Source organism: Petaurus breviceps, unplaced genomic scaffold (assembly GCF_028583685.1).
Source record: "Petaurus breviceps papuanus isolate PSGF00001 unplaced genomic scaffold, PetGlider_PUasm1.0 174, whole genome shotgun sequence".
NCBI classification, from domain to species: Eukaryota; Metazoa; Chordata; class Mammalia; order Diprotodontia; family Petauridae; genus Petaurus; species Petaurus breviceps.
The window spans coordinates 26,603,889-26,616,507 of NW_027185761.1; the positions used below are offsets into that span (position 1 = coordinate 26,603,889).

The following is a 12,619-nucleotide window of genomic DNA, read 5'->3' on the forward strand; positions in this document are numbered from 1 at the left end:
AATAGAGAGCACCTATGCTGGTATTTTGAACCTGGGAAGTTGCCTTTCCTTGGTATTACATTACACAGGCCAGGAGCTCCTGAGGCAGCCACACAGCAGTGGCTGCAGCTGCTGTGCCTCTGCCACCTCTTGCCTTGGGGGCAGGGGCCAGACCATGCTCTTCCATCACCCAGTTCCAACAGAGTTCCCCACTGACCTTTTACTTTTTCTTTGGCATTTGTGTTGAGAAGCCTGGAAACTGCCACAGCTGCCAGTGATTCACTCACCTGAAGTCTGCCCTGGCTGGTCTGTGCCACTGGTTGGGGCTCCCCTGGGTCTGGGCCCGCCGGACTCACATGGGACTGCACTTGGCTCCCAGCCTTGTGCCACAGACCCTGCCTGCCAGGCTGCCTTCAGTGAGAAATTTATTTCTCTCTGTCACTTTGTGGGTTGTGTAGCTCTAAAATTTATTTAGAGTCATATTTTACATGTATTGGAAGTGGTTGGAGTGGGAGCTCAGACAAATTCCTGCTTTTACTCTGCCATCTTGGCTCCACCCCCACCCACATTTTGAATGAGAAAACTGAGAACAATAAGTTGGTGGGGGGGGTAGTATCTCCAGCCCTATCCAGGACTTAATGATCCAAACTGGAAAGTGTTAGGCTCAGTGGCACAAGAGCACTGACAGAAGAAACCAAAAGGAAAAACAAAGGAGGGCAAAACAAAAACAGAGAAGGGAAAGACTGACTTGGACTATTTGAATTTTGCAGCAACATTCAAACAAAGGACTCGGGGAGAAGCTACAGTGTGTATCCCTACTTTAAGAACTGAGAGAAGTCCCAAAAAGGATCTGCTCTTTCCCCAGTTTTCCTTCCTCATGCCTGTTCAGTAAGGTATTTTAGTATAATCTGCTTGAATCTTTTCTATCTTTAATTTTTCTCTTTCTTGAATCTATGTTCTCTAAATCTAAGTATTTCCTATATTCTGATCTTTCCTCAAATACAGAAAATGTAAGGATTAGTTGAAGTGTGATGTATAAAAAGTTTGAGAGATATTGTTTCTGAGTAATTGATCATTTTATTAACCATGCTAGCAGATACTTAACAAAAAGGGTCAGTGGCACTTTCAAATGCCAAAGACCCCTCATAGAAACCATTCAGTTCATATGCCCTTAGAAGAGTGGGTGTTCTTAAAAGTGGCAATCAATTCTGATTGGTTAATAATTGATGAGAAAATTAATATTATAATGAGAGGTAGACTTATTGTAATGAAAGTCTGGGAGACATGACTCTGATCACTCAGTATTGGTCAAAAAAACTTATCTATACTCATATCACCCTGTCTAGGGTAATCTAGACAAAGAGGAAAATCTACTTCTATCCATACCTGTTTGAGTAAAACACAATGGGCCAGAATCCATCAATTCACTGAAACTAAATTTTCTTTACCTTTTGACTAGATTTGAGTTTTCCCAGTGGGTTATGTCTGCCCAAGGGTTCATCTCTTTATCAGCCCTACTCTAAATAACCTACAGGGAATGAGGAAATAGAAGGGGGAACTTATTCCTAATTCAATAATTGATTGTTAATATAAGAGAAAAATAAGCATTTCTCCTAGAAGATACATAAAATTTATATTAGAAAATAGGGCAAAACCATTGTCTGAATGTTAGAAAATTTCCCATCTGGGGGCTCTGAGCTACTATGATTGTGCTACTCTTTTTTTATCTGATGCAATGTCCATAAAATAGCAAAGGAGGAAAGCACAAAGACATGAGGGCAATCCCATTGTCCCTAGACTACAATGTGAGCTAATTGTTGCAACAGGGGTAGTTAGTTAAATGTCCAGGAAGAGAGGAGGTAGGGAGGAGAAAGCTGTGGCTTAACAGAAAGTAACACCTTCAAACACCTCCTAGGAAAATGACAGGCAAGGTCTGGGAAAGATTAAACTCTGGACTACCTAGCAGTGAGAGGAAGAAAGAAAACTTGAATACTGACCAACAGACCTTACACTCCACAGTGACACCTGGTGGTGTTACACTATGCAGAATAATTTTAGATCCTCAACCCCATAGTCTCTTATTAGACTCAGTCACTTGTTTATATAGCCTGACAAGATCTTTTGTTTTAACAATCATTAAGCACCTATTATGAGAGATGGTATAGTGTAGTGAGTGGCAGTATACTGTTGTGAATGGAGAACTTGCCTCAGAACTAGGAAGTTCAAAATCTATTTCTAACGCATATTGACTGAGTGACGTTGGGTGAATCACCTAAACTTTCAGTGTTTCAGGTCAGTGGTGTCAAACTCATATAGAAAGGATCTCTGCAGACTGCATGTTGACTTAAAAAACACAAATTAACATTCTCTATATTGCATAGTATTTTTATTTATTTTGTTAAATTTTCCCAGTTATATTTTCATCTGATTCCTTCCTGTACATCTTTTGTAGGTGGCTGGGGGAAGCTGTGAGTTTAATACCTATGCTCTAGGCAATTTTCTAAAACTTCAAGTTGTAGAGAAGCCATCAACCTGAATTGTAGAAGTCTACCCATCTGGGTGGTCCCTATTTCAGGGAAATCATAGCTCCAATCCCTGTCCTTTTTTTCCCCTGTTTTTATTTTATTTTATTTTTGTATTTGTATCTCTACTAACCTGTACAGTGTTTGGCACATAGTAGGGGCTTAAGAAATACTTGTTGAATTAAGTTACACAGCTTAAATCAACATCTCTGGAACTTAGTCAATTGTCAATAATTTAAAAAAATATTTAAAAAGGCATTGAGCTAAGTACTGGAGTTAAAATCAAAAAAAGGAAGAAGGTCTCTGCTCTGCCCTGTGGAGCTTACAATCTTTTTTTTTTTTCATTTTTCAAATGCTTTATTAACTTCTGATTTACATAATTAATTTCTGCCAGATTTTGAGTTACAAATTTTCTCCCCATTTTTCTTCTACTCACCGCCCCAAAATAGCAGTCCCACAGGATATCCCCTCCTCCAATCTGCTCTCTCCCATATCTTCTCCCATACCCCCTTCGATCTTCCAGTAGGGCATGGTGGATCTCTATGCCACAGTGCCTGCATATCTTATTTCCCAATTACATGTAAAATAGTATTAATAATAGTATGTATTTATATATATATATAATTTTAAACATTTGATTTTAAAACTTTGAATTCCAGATTCATTCCCTTCCTCCCTTGTCACCCACCCTTACTGGGAAGATAAGCAGTTCAGTATAGGTTGTACATGTGTAGCTAATGCAAAACATTAATATAGAAGATAATATTGTAAAAGACTGACTATATTTCCCTCCCTCCTATCCCACCACCCACTTGTTCTATTCTCTATTTTGATCCTGTCCCTTTGCAAAAGTGAGTGCTTCCAACTTCCCTCCCCACTCAATCTGCCCTCCCTTCGATCATCCCCCCTCTTATCCCCTTCCCCCCTATTCTCCTGTAGGGTGAGATACCCTATTTCGTGTGTATGTCATTCCCTCCCTGAGCCAAATTCAATGAGAATAAGGTTGACGCATTCCCTTTTGCCTTCCTATTCTTCCCCTCCATTATAACCATTTTCCCTTTTCCTCTTCTATATGGGATAGTTTACCCCATTCTATCTGTCTCCATCTCCTCTCATTATATTCCTCTCTCACCTCTTAATTTCACCTTTTAAGTATCCTCCCTTCCTATTAACTTGGTCCCGTGCCCTCAATCTATGTATACCTGTAAACATATATACACACATTCACATAAGTATTCATATGCCCGTATGCTGATATACAGGCATATATAGACATATATATTTCTCTGATATAGACATATATATTTCTTGATATAGACATATATATTTCTATTCTCTTCAACTGTTTTCATACTGAGAAAAGTTTCATCAGTTACAATTATCGTTTTTCCATGTAGGAACGTTAATAGTTCAACTTTGATAAGTTCCTTATGATTTATTTTCCCTGTTTACCTTCTCAAGCTTCTCTTGCTTCTTGTATCTGAATGTCAAATTTTCTATTCAACTCTGTTTTTTTCATAAAGAATACTTGAAAGTCCTCTATTCCACTGAATGACTATATTTTCCCCTGAAACATGATACTCAGTTTTGCTGGGTAGGTGATTCTTGGTTTTAATCCAAGCTCCTCTGCCCTCCAGAATATCATATTCCAGGCCCATCGATCCCTCAGTGTAGAAGCTTTCAGATCCTTTATTATCCTGATTTTGTTTCCACAATATTCAAATTGTTTCTTCCTGACTGCTCCTAATATTCTCTCCTTGATCTGGGAATTAATTCCTGAACCTGGCTATAATATTCCTTGGAGTTTTCTTTTTGGGATCTTTTTCAGGAGGTGATCGGTGGATTCTTTCAACCTCTATTTTGCCTTCTGGTTCTAAGACATCAGGGCAATTTTCCTTGAGAATTTCTTGGAGGATGATTTCTAGGTTCTTTCTTTGATCATGGCTTTCAGGTAGTCCAATAATTTTTAAATTATCTCTCCTGGATCTATTTTCCAGGTCAATGGTTTTTCCCATTTCACATTTCCTTCTATTCTTTCATTTGTTTGGATCTGTTTAACATCATCTTGATTTCTCATAAAGTCACTAGCTTCCCTTTGCTCCATTCTAAATCTGAGGGAATGATTCTCCTCATTGAGCTTTTGAGATTCTTTTTCCATCTGGCAAATTTGTCTTTTTAAAGCATTCCTCTCCTCATTTCCTTTTTGAGCATCTTTTGCCAATTGAGTTAGTCTGTTTTTTAAGGCATTATTTTCCTCAGTCAGGCTATTGACTCTCATTTCTTAATTTTCTTGCATCGTTCTCATTTCTCTTCCCAATTTTTCCTCCACTTCTCTTATCTGCTTCTTAAAGTCCTCTATGGACTGTAACTAGCTTGTATTTTCCTTTGAAGCTTTTGGTGCAGGAGTTCTAACTTCACTGTCTTCCTCCTGTTTCATGCTTTGCTCCTTTTTGTCCCCAAAATAGGAATTGAATGTTGGATTCTTCTGTTTGCTTTGTTTCCTTTGCCTGGTCATGTCTCCCCTCAGTCACTTGACCCCTGGGATTTTTGCCACAGTAGGACTCTGCCACCAGACAAGGGAGCTTCCGTCCCAAGTGCTGGGGTTTTCTCAGCTGCCAGAGGTATTAGTTGCGTACCCTCTCTGAAGCCTCCACATGCTCTGGCAAGCTGATCACATACCCCAGGACCTCCACTCTAGACTGCAATCCAGATCCAAGCAGGTTAAAGCAAGAGCGATTACCCCTCAGACTGGTTGCTTGGTTCCCCTACACTCTGAAGGCCAGGAGCTGAAGCTGCAGTGTGGCTATGGCTGAGCCAAGGGGTCTCAGTAGCTTCTTGCCCTGGGGTCAAAAGCCGATTGACTCCCAACTACTGGTCCCAAAGTCCAGACTGCACTTACCTCTCACTTTGTCCTTCACATCTCTGTGTTGATAAATCTGGAAATGGCCACAGCTGCTGGTGATCTGGAATCCCTCCTGCTGGAGGCTGATCACACCCACCCTGGGGCTAAAACCTCTGGCTCATGGGGGCCTGGGCTCAGCTCCCAGAGTGCTGTGCCTGCCGATTCCTGCCATCCTGCTGGGCTGTCCTCAGTGGGAGGTTAGCTTCTCTGTGTCATTTTGTGGGTTCTGCAGCTCCAAAGTTTGTTTAGAGTCCCCTTTTACATGAATTGGGAAAGGTGGGAGCCGGAGCCATGTGGAGGTTCTACTTCTACTCTGCCATCTTGACCTAAATTCAATCCCTGTTCTTATCCACAGGTCAAACACTGTCCATTGTACATGGCACAATTCACTATACATTGCTGATAGAAAATAAAAACCAAATCAAATCTTATCTGAGATGAGATTGAATCCAAGTCTCTTGATTTAATGTCCAATGTCCTATCCATCCATCATACTATTTATTTATCACTAAAAAAAAGTCTCCTAAAGGCAATACTTAATTTTGGGGGACTATGCTATATTCATTTGAAAAGACACAATGTCTAAACTATACAAAAATCCTTCAAATCAGACTCACCACTAGTAGAGATTGACCTTTAGCATTCTCTATTTGTGAAGTTTTCTTAATGTACCACAAACTCCTTTTAACTTTAAATAGAAGGATATTTAGACCTCTTAAAGGAGAGAGGGCACTTTCAGAGCAGGCTCTCATCCTATCTGGACACCCATTTGCTTAAGCGATGCTTTAATAAACTGCACTAAATTCATACAGGAGGAAAACAGTTTGATTTTTTTAATTTTGGGATATTTGTGACTCCTTAATTCTTCCTCTAGCTGTGTGATGTACCATTCGCTACATTCCCCAGACACTAAAAAATATCAACTTTAACCTCATTTGCGTCACATGGGCTATGTATGAGATACTAGTCTTGACTGAGAGGTCATTCTGCTGAAGGCTGGAGAGAGGGAGGAAGGAAGGGGAGAGTATAAGGGAGAGGTCAGTGAAGAGACCCAGAGAGAAAGAGAAAAACTGTTTTTCCTGACCATTTTGACAAACTCTGATGAAGAATTTATTGCATGCATGAGATTTTACTAGATATCATAGGAGATACAAAGGTAAGTAAAAAAAATACCCTGCCTTTAAGACAAGATCTGTACTGAGTAACTATGGTACCAGTTCAATGTATGGTGACAAGTCCATTGTAAGTGGTTAATTCAAGATGAGGAAGGAATTCAGAGGAGTGATGAGTTCTTTCATAGAAGATTGTTGATTTGCTTCCTGGAGTTGGGAGAAGAGGTAGGGGTAGAGGGGTGCATTGGAGAGGTGAATAAAAATTGAGACATGGAAATAGAGAGTGGTATTCCAGGGTAGAGTCAGAGAGAATTTGTTGATAGACCAACAGCTATTGGTGGGAGGATTTATGATGGTATATTGAGTAACTTCAAAGATGGAATGAGGCAGAATTCTGGAAGTAAGGTCAGAGGAAGGAACTGGATGGTCTGACTTGAGGGGATGAGTTTTTTTTGCCTGGAAAGAATAGAAGGAAAGCCCCAAATGAATGAAACTGTCATTTACCATCATATATCCATGCCTTTGGTCACCCTGTGCTGCTGCCACCCCACTCTCCCTCCCCATTACCCCAGAACCTTCTTTTTAAAAGAGATCAGAAGAGCTCAGGAAATGTTTGATTCAGATAAATAGCATGAACCAAATCAGATCATCATCTTTTATACATTACTCATTCACACTGGAATATACACTGAACTGGGGGATTGTGGTGGGAACCAGGCCACTTCATTAGTCCCCAGCCTAGACTCTTTCAGATTAGAATTTGCCTAGACCCTTCTTAACTTCTTTCTTTTGTATACCCCTCAATGAATTTTCTAATGCCTAACCGAGGCACACTACTATTATATTTCTTTACATACCCATTCACTTTTCCTGTGTCCCAGGTTAACTCTTCCAGCTATCATTGGCACTGACAAGTTGGGTCACCAGAGGGTGGCTTTCTTATCTTTCTCAGGGTTCCATCAAAAGGTAACCATGAGGGGCCAGAGTACTTAGTTAGGTCTTATTGAAAAGTTCCCATGTGCATGTAAATCTATTTGGGAATGTAGGGCTGGATTCACATGTAGTATAGTTAACACATAGTGGTTGTAGGTGGAGCAGTGGATAGAGTGTCAGGTCTGGAATAAGGAAGATTCATATTCCTAAGTTCAAATCTGGTCTCCGATACTTATTAGCAGTGTGATCCTGGGTAAGTCCCTTAACCCTGTTTGCCTCATTTTCCTCATCTGTAAAATGAGTTGTAGAAGGAAACAACAACTTACTCCAGTATCTTTGACAAGAAAACACCAAAGGGGGTCATAAAGAGTAGGACATGGCTGAAAAAAAATGGTTCACAGAATCACAGAATTTGTGAGTTGGACCTATACGTGAAATAATAAAATAACCTAGAAATGGTTGTGCAGTGTCTGCAAGTGGACTTCCAAGGAGCAGGAAACCACTTCTTAAGGCATTGTTTCTCAATTCCATTTTTGTGTATCTCAAAGCACTCTTTCTTACACTCAATTCTGGCTCAGACTCTCCTGACTCATCAGGCCTCCCAGAGCCAAAGCTAATTAAGAGATTTCTCATCATCACACAGAACCAACTCCGCATTCCCACAAGGCTGGAAACAAGCACCCTAAAAGTTCCATGTGTGGGATTAGAACTGGGTAGGGAATATTTACACATGTTCTGTATAATCAATTGGAAAGGGCAAATGCTCTAAGGACCAGTCCCTTATTAGGCAGTCCCCCATTAAGCCTACATAAATAGCCTCCCACTTCACACTAACTCAACAACTCCCAAGCTCTCAATTGATCTTCTATCTTCTATTCATCACATCACTTTCTTTACCATACTTAAATGAAATATTTGTAAAGTCCTTAGTACAGTGTCTGGAACATTTGTTTTTGTTTATTTGATTAGTCATATCTGACTCCTTGTTACCCTGTTTTGAGTTTTCTTGGCAAAGATACTGGAGTGATTTGCCATTTCCTACTTCAGCTCATTTTACAGATGAGGAAACTGAAGCAAACAGAGCGAAATGACTTTGACCAGAGTCAAACAGTTTAGTAACTGTCTGAGGACAGATTTCATCTCAGGAAGATGAGTCTTCTCCATGCCAGGCCCTGTGTGCTCTATCCATTGCACCACCTAGCTGCCCTATACCTGGAACATAGTAGGCAATTAAATCCTTCCTTCCTTCCTTCCTTCTTTCTTTCCTTCCTTCCTTCCTTCCTTCCTTCCTTCCTTCCTTCCTTCCTTCCTCCCATCTTCTTTCTTTCCTTCCTTCCTTTTTTGTTCCTTTCTTCTTTTCTCCTTCCTTCTTTCTTTCTCTAAAATGACCAATATCAGCCTCAAGACTAGTTCCTGATAGGTCCAGGAAACATGAAACAGCTGTATACCCCCACAATTTTGGCACAGCAGAAAGAATATAGGTAATGGAAGTGAGAATATTTAGGCTCTAGTGAGGGGTATGCTGGTAAATGTTTAACAACCAACTCTCCAAAAACATGTAAACAACACCTTTTTATAGTTAATTTGCATTATTAACATTTTATCACCATTTTATTAAGTCTAAACTACCAAACCCCCAATAAATCAAGCCCTGATTTGCAGTGTTTGCTGATTTCCAAGGTATAAATGCTCATACTAAAAATTTAAGAATTGGTCTCTGAAAGATCATTTAAGCTAATACACTCCTAGTCCTGTGTCTACCACTGACTAGTATGACCTCAAGTAAGTCCCTTCATTTTTTTTCTGGGCCTCAGTTTCCTTAACTGTAAAATAAGATGGTTGGACAAGATCAGTAGTTTCTAATCTTTTTTGGTGTCATGGATACCTTTGCTAATCTTGTGAAACCTATGGACCCCTTCTCAGATAATGTTTTTAAGAGAATAAAGTAAAATTAACAGAATTACAAAGAAAACCAAATATATTGAAATATGATTATCAAAATATTTTTATAAACCATGTTCATGGACTTCTGTTCAAGAATCGCTCTAGATGGCTTTCCAAGCATACTTCAGTTTGAAGATTCTGAGTCTATGATAGAGTTTTAATAAAAAAACAAACTTCCCAGGAGAATAGTCTCTGCCCATTGGTCCATGTCCTTTTCATTTGTTCTTTTTTTTGCAATCATCTGTCTTTCATTCTTACCACCTTTCCACTAGATTTTTGCCTTCTGCCATCCTCAGTGATTCTTTTAAAAAACATCATTAATATTGTTTAGAGAATGATTCTCCCTCAGCTCCTCCTCCTCCTCCTCTTCTTCTCCTTCTCCTCCTCTTCTCCTCCTCCTCCTCCTCTTCTTCCCCTTCTTTTTAGCATTTGACATTACTGATTTCACAGTGCTACCAAAAGCAGTCTGGATTTGGCATCAGAGGATCTGGATTTGAGTTCTGGCTCTGTAATTTCTTACTGGTCCGCCTTTGGGGAAGTCACTTCACTTCCCTATGTCTCAGATTACTCAGTTGTAAAATGTAATGATTGGACTAGTGGCCTCTGAGGTCCCTTCAGCTCTAAATACATGATTCTTGGATCATCCCCTTCTCTTTGAGGAATCTTGTGAATGTTTGGCCAGCCCTGATCCACAGTGTCCTAAGCATCTGTGACCTGATTGACCAAAATAATGTTCTCACTTCCCAGTTGAAATTTAAAGAGCTTATCAGTGAACCAGGCACATGGTATGAGACCTCCACCAGTTCTCTTTTGACTTGGTTTAGTTTTGATGTTTCCGATTTACTCCCTAGACTTACCCTTTCAATTCAGTCAACACATACCACTTACCCATGCAATTATTATTGTCCTCATGGACTGACTTATTTCTGGGATGGAAGCCCAGTAATTCTTTTGGTTATGGTTCAAAGAACCAATCAGAATTCAGTTCCTATCCCAGCCTGAAGTAATTTATCCTGTGAAAATGTCTGAGACTAATCTCCCGTTGGTTTTTATGAGCAAAAAAGATAAGGGATAACTGGGGACAGCCAAAGTGTACTTGGCCTCTGATCTCTTCCATTTTTTCACATGAACAGTAAGTTTTTAGATGGGAAATGGGTCAGGGTGGGGTCTGTGGGAAGAAATAAGGGGAAAACTGAATGTTTTAAGAGAAGACTTGCCAGTAGTGGGGAGGGAGTAGCTGGATAGCTATTTTCAAATATATGAAGGGCTATCAAATGGTAGAGGGAGCAGTCTTGTTCTGTGTTGCTCCAGAGGGTGAAGATAGGGCCAAGGGATGGAAGTTCCAGGGAGATTGACTTTGGCTCAGTATAAAGAACTTTCTAACAATGAGAGCTGTCCAACAATGGGATGGATAGCCATATTAAGTAGTAAGGTCCCTTTCACTGGCAGTATTCAAGTAGAGCCTGATTGAACATCTGTCAAGGATACTGTGGAAAGGCAGAAGAGGCTGGACAGGATGACCTCTAAGGTCCATTCATACTCTAAAATTCTATGGTTTTACTGAAAGATGACAAATTCAGAATTAGTCAGTGACTTAGGATCATCTATATAGGGTTGGAAATTAACTCAGAGGCCATCTAGTTCAACTCTCAACATTTTACAGATGTAGAAAGTGAGGCTAAGGGAAATTAAATGACTTGTCCAAGGTCACAGAGGTAGGAGAGGAAGCTTCAGATGTGAGATTTGAGACTAAACTGCCTCCCTCGTGAGTTCTGCCAAGTTGGAACCAGCAATAACAATACAGACAACCTGTCTGGTATACATTTTAGAATTCCAATGGGAGCTATATGATACACAGATGGCATGGAGACCATTACACTGATTTGAGTTTTTATAATCCTAGCTTCTCAGATGGACTTTCCAATGTGAGGATGTGCTCAACTTCCCTATCTCCTGAGTCCAGTTAACAGGGAGTAATTACTCCTTTGCAGAAAGTACCTCCTGGGTGTCATGGTGTTTTCATGTCTGCCCTTTAATAATAAGCTTGGAGATGAGTAGAAGAAGCATCCATTACCCAATGAGTGGCATAAGAAGTTGGGAAGAGATTGATAGGGAGGTGCATGGGTGAAAAAATAGGAATCATAGGATTTAGAGGCAGAAAGAAACGAAGAGATCTCTTAGTTTAATCCTCATTCTTTATAGAAGACCAAACCAAGATCCAGAGGCAGAGAGGAAATGACTTATCTACAGACATAGAGGGAGTGAGGATCAGATTGGGAGTTCAAACTCATGTTTCACTCCAAATCCATGGCTCTTTTCACTATGGCTGGCATTTATATGACTCTTTTTTTTTTTAGCAATCGGGGTTAAGTAACTTGCTCAAGGTTACATGGCCAGTTATTTCTGGGTGTGGTGCTGAGTATCTGAGCCCAGATTTGATCCAGGTCATCCCGACACTGGAGCCGGTGCTCTTACTCGCTGAGCCACCTGGCCGCCCCTAAGCAATTGGGGTTAAGTAACTTGCTCAAGGTTACACGGCCAGGTGTTTCTGGGTGGGTGCTAAGTATCTGAGCCCGGATTCGATCTCCAGGTCTTCTCAACACTATAGCCAGTGCTCTTACTCGCCGTGCTACCTGGCCGCCCCAATTTATGTAACTCTTTATGATTACCGAGTTGTTTACAGACATCATCTCATTTGCCCTTCACAACAACCCTGGGAAGGGGGTATTAAAAATAAGATCCATCATACAGATGGGGAAATTGAGACTTAAAGAGGAGGAATGATTCTAAGAGACTTTTGATGATTCATTTAGTCTAAGTAACAACCTCCCACCTCCTTCATAGTTCTTTATTGTTGTTATTTTGTTGTAATAAGCCTACTTTATTTATCTGTAAACATGTAAAATGGAAGATCCTTGAAGGTAGGTACTACATATTTTTTGTCACTGTATCCCCAGCACCCAAAATAATGGTTGGTAATAACAATGGCTTGCATTTATATATTGCATAATGTTGGTAAAGCGCTTTATATATATATATATATTTTTCTCATAGGAGCCTCATAAAAACTCAGGGAAATAGGTACTATCATTATTCCCATTTTACAGATAAAAAACTGAGGTAGACAGAGATTAAGTGATTTGTCCAGGGTCGCACAACTAGTAAGTATCTGAGGCAGGTTTAAAACCCAGATATTCCTAACTCTAAGTGTCACCTAACTTAAACAT

At 40.1% G+C, this 12,619-nt stretch overlaps 1 protein-coding gene across 1 annotated transcript in view; it reads left to right on the plus strand.

Moving 5' to 3' along the window:
• The first annotated feature begins 6,392 nt into the window (after nucleotides 1–6,392).
• SSUH2 (ssu-2 homolog) overlaps nucleotides 6,393–12,619 on the plus strand; it is a 152,259-nt gene continuing 146,032 nt past the window's right edge. The window contains exon 1 of the mRNA XM_069084045.1: nucleotides 6,393–6,559. The gene's annotated coding sequence lies outside the window, so the exon portion shown is untranslated. The remainder of the gene's footprint in view (nucleotides 6,560–12,619) is intronic.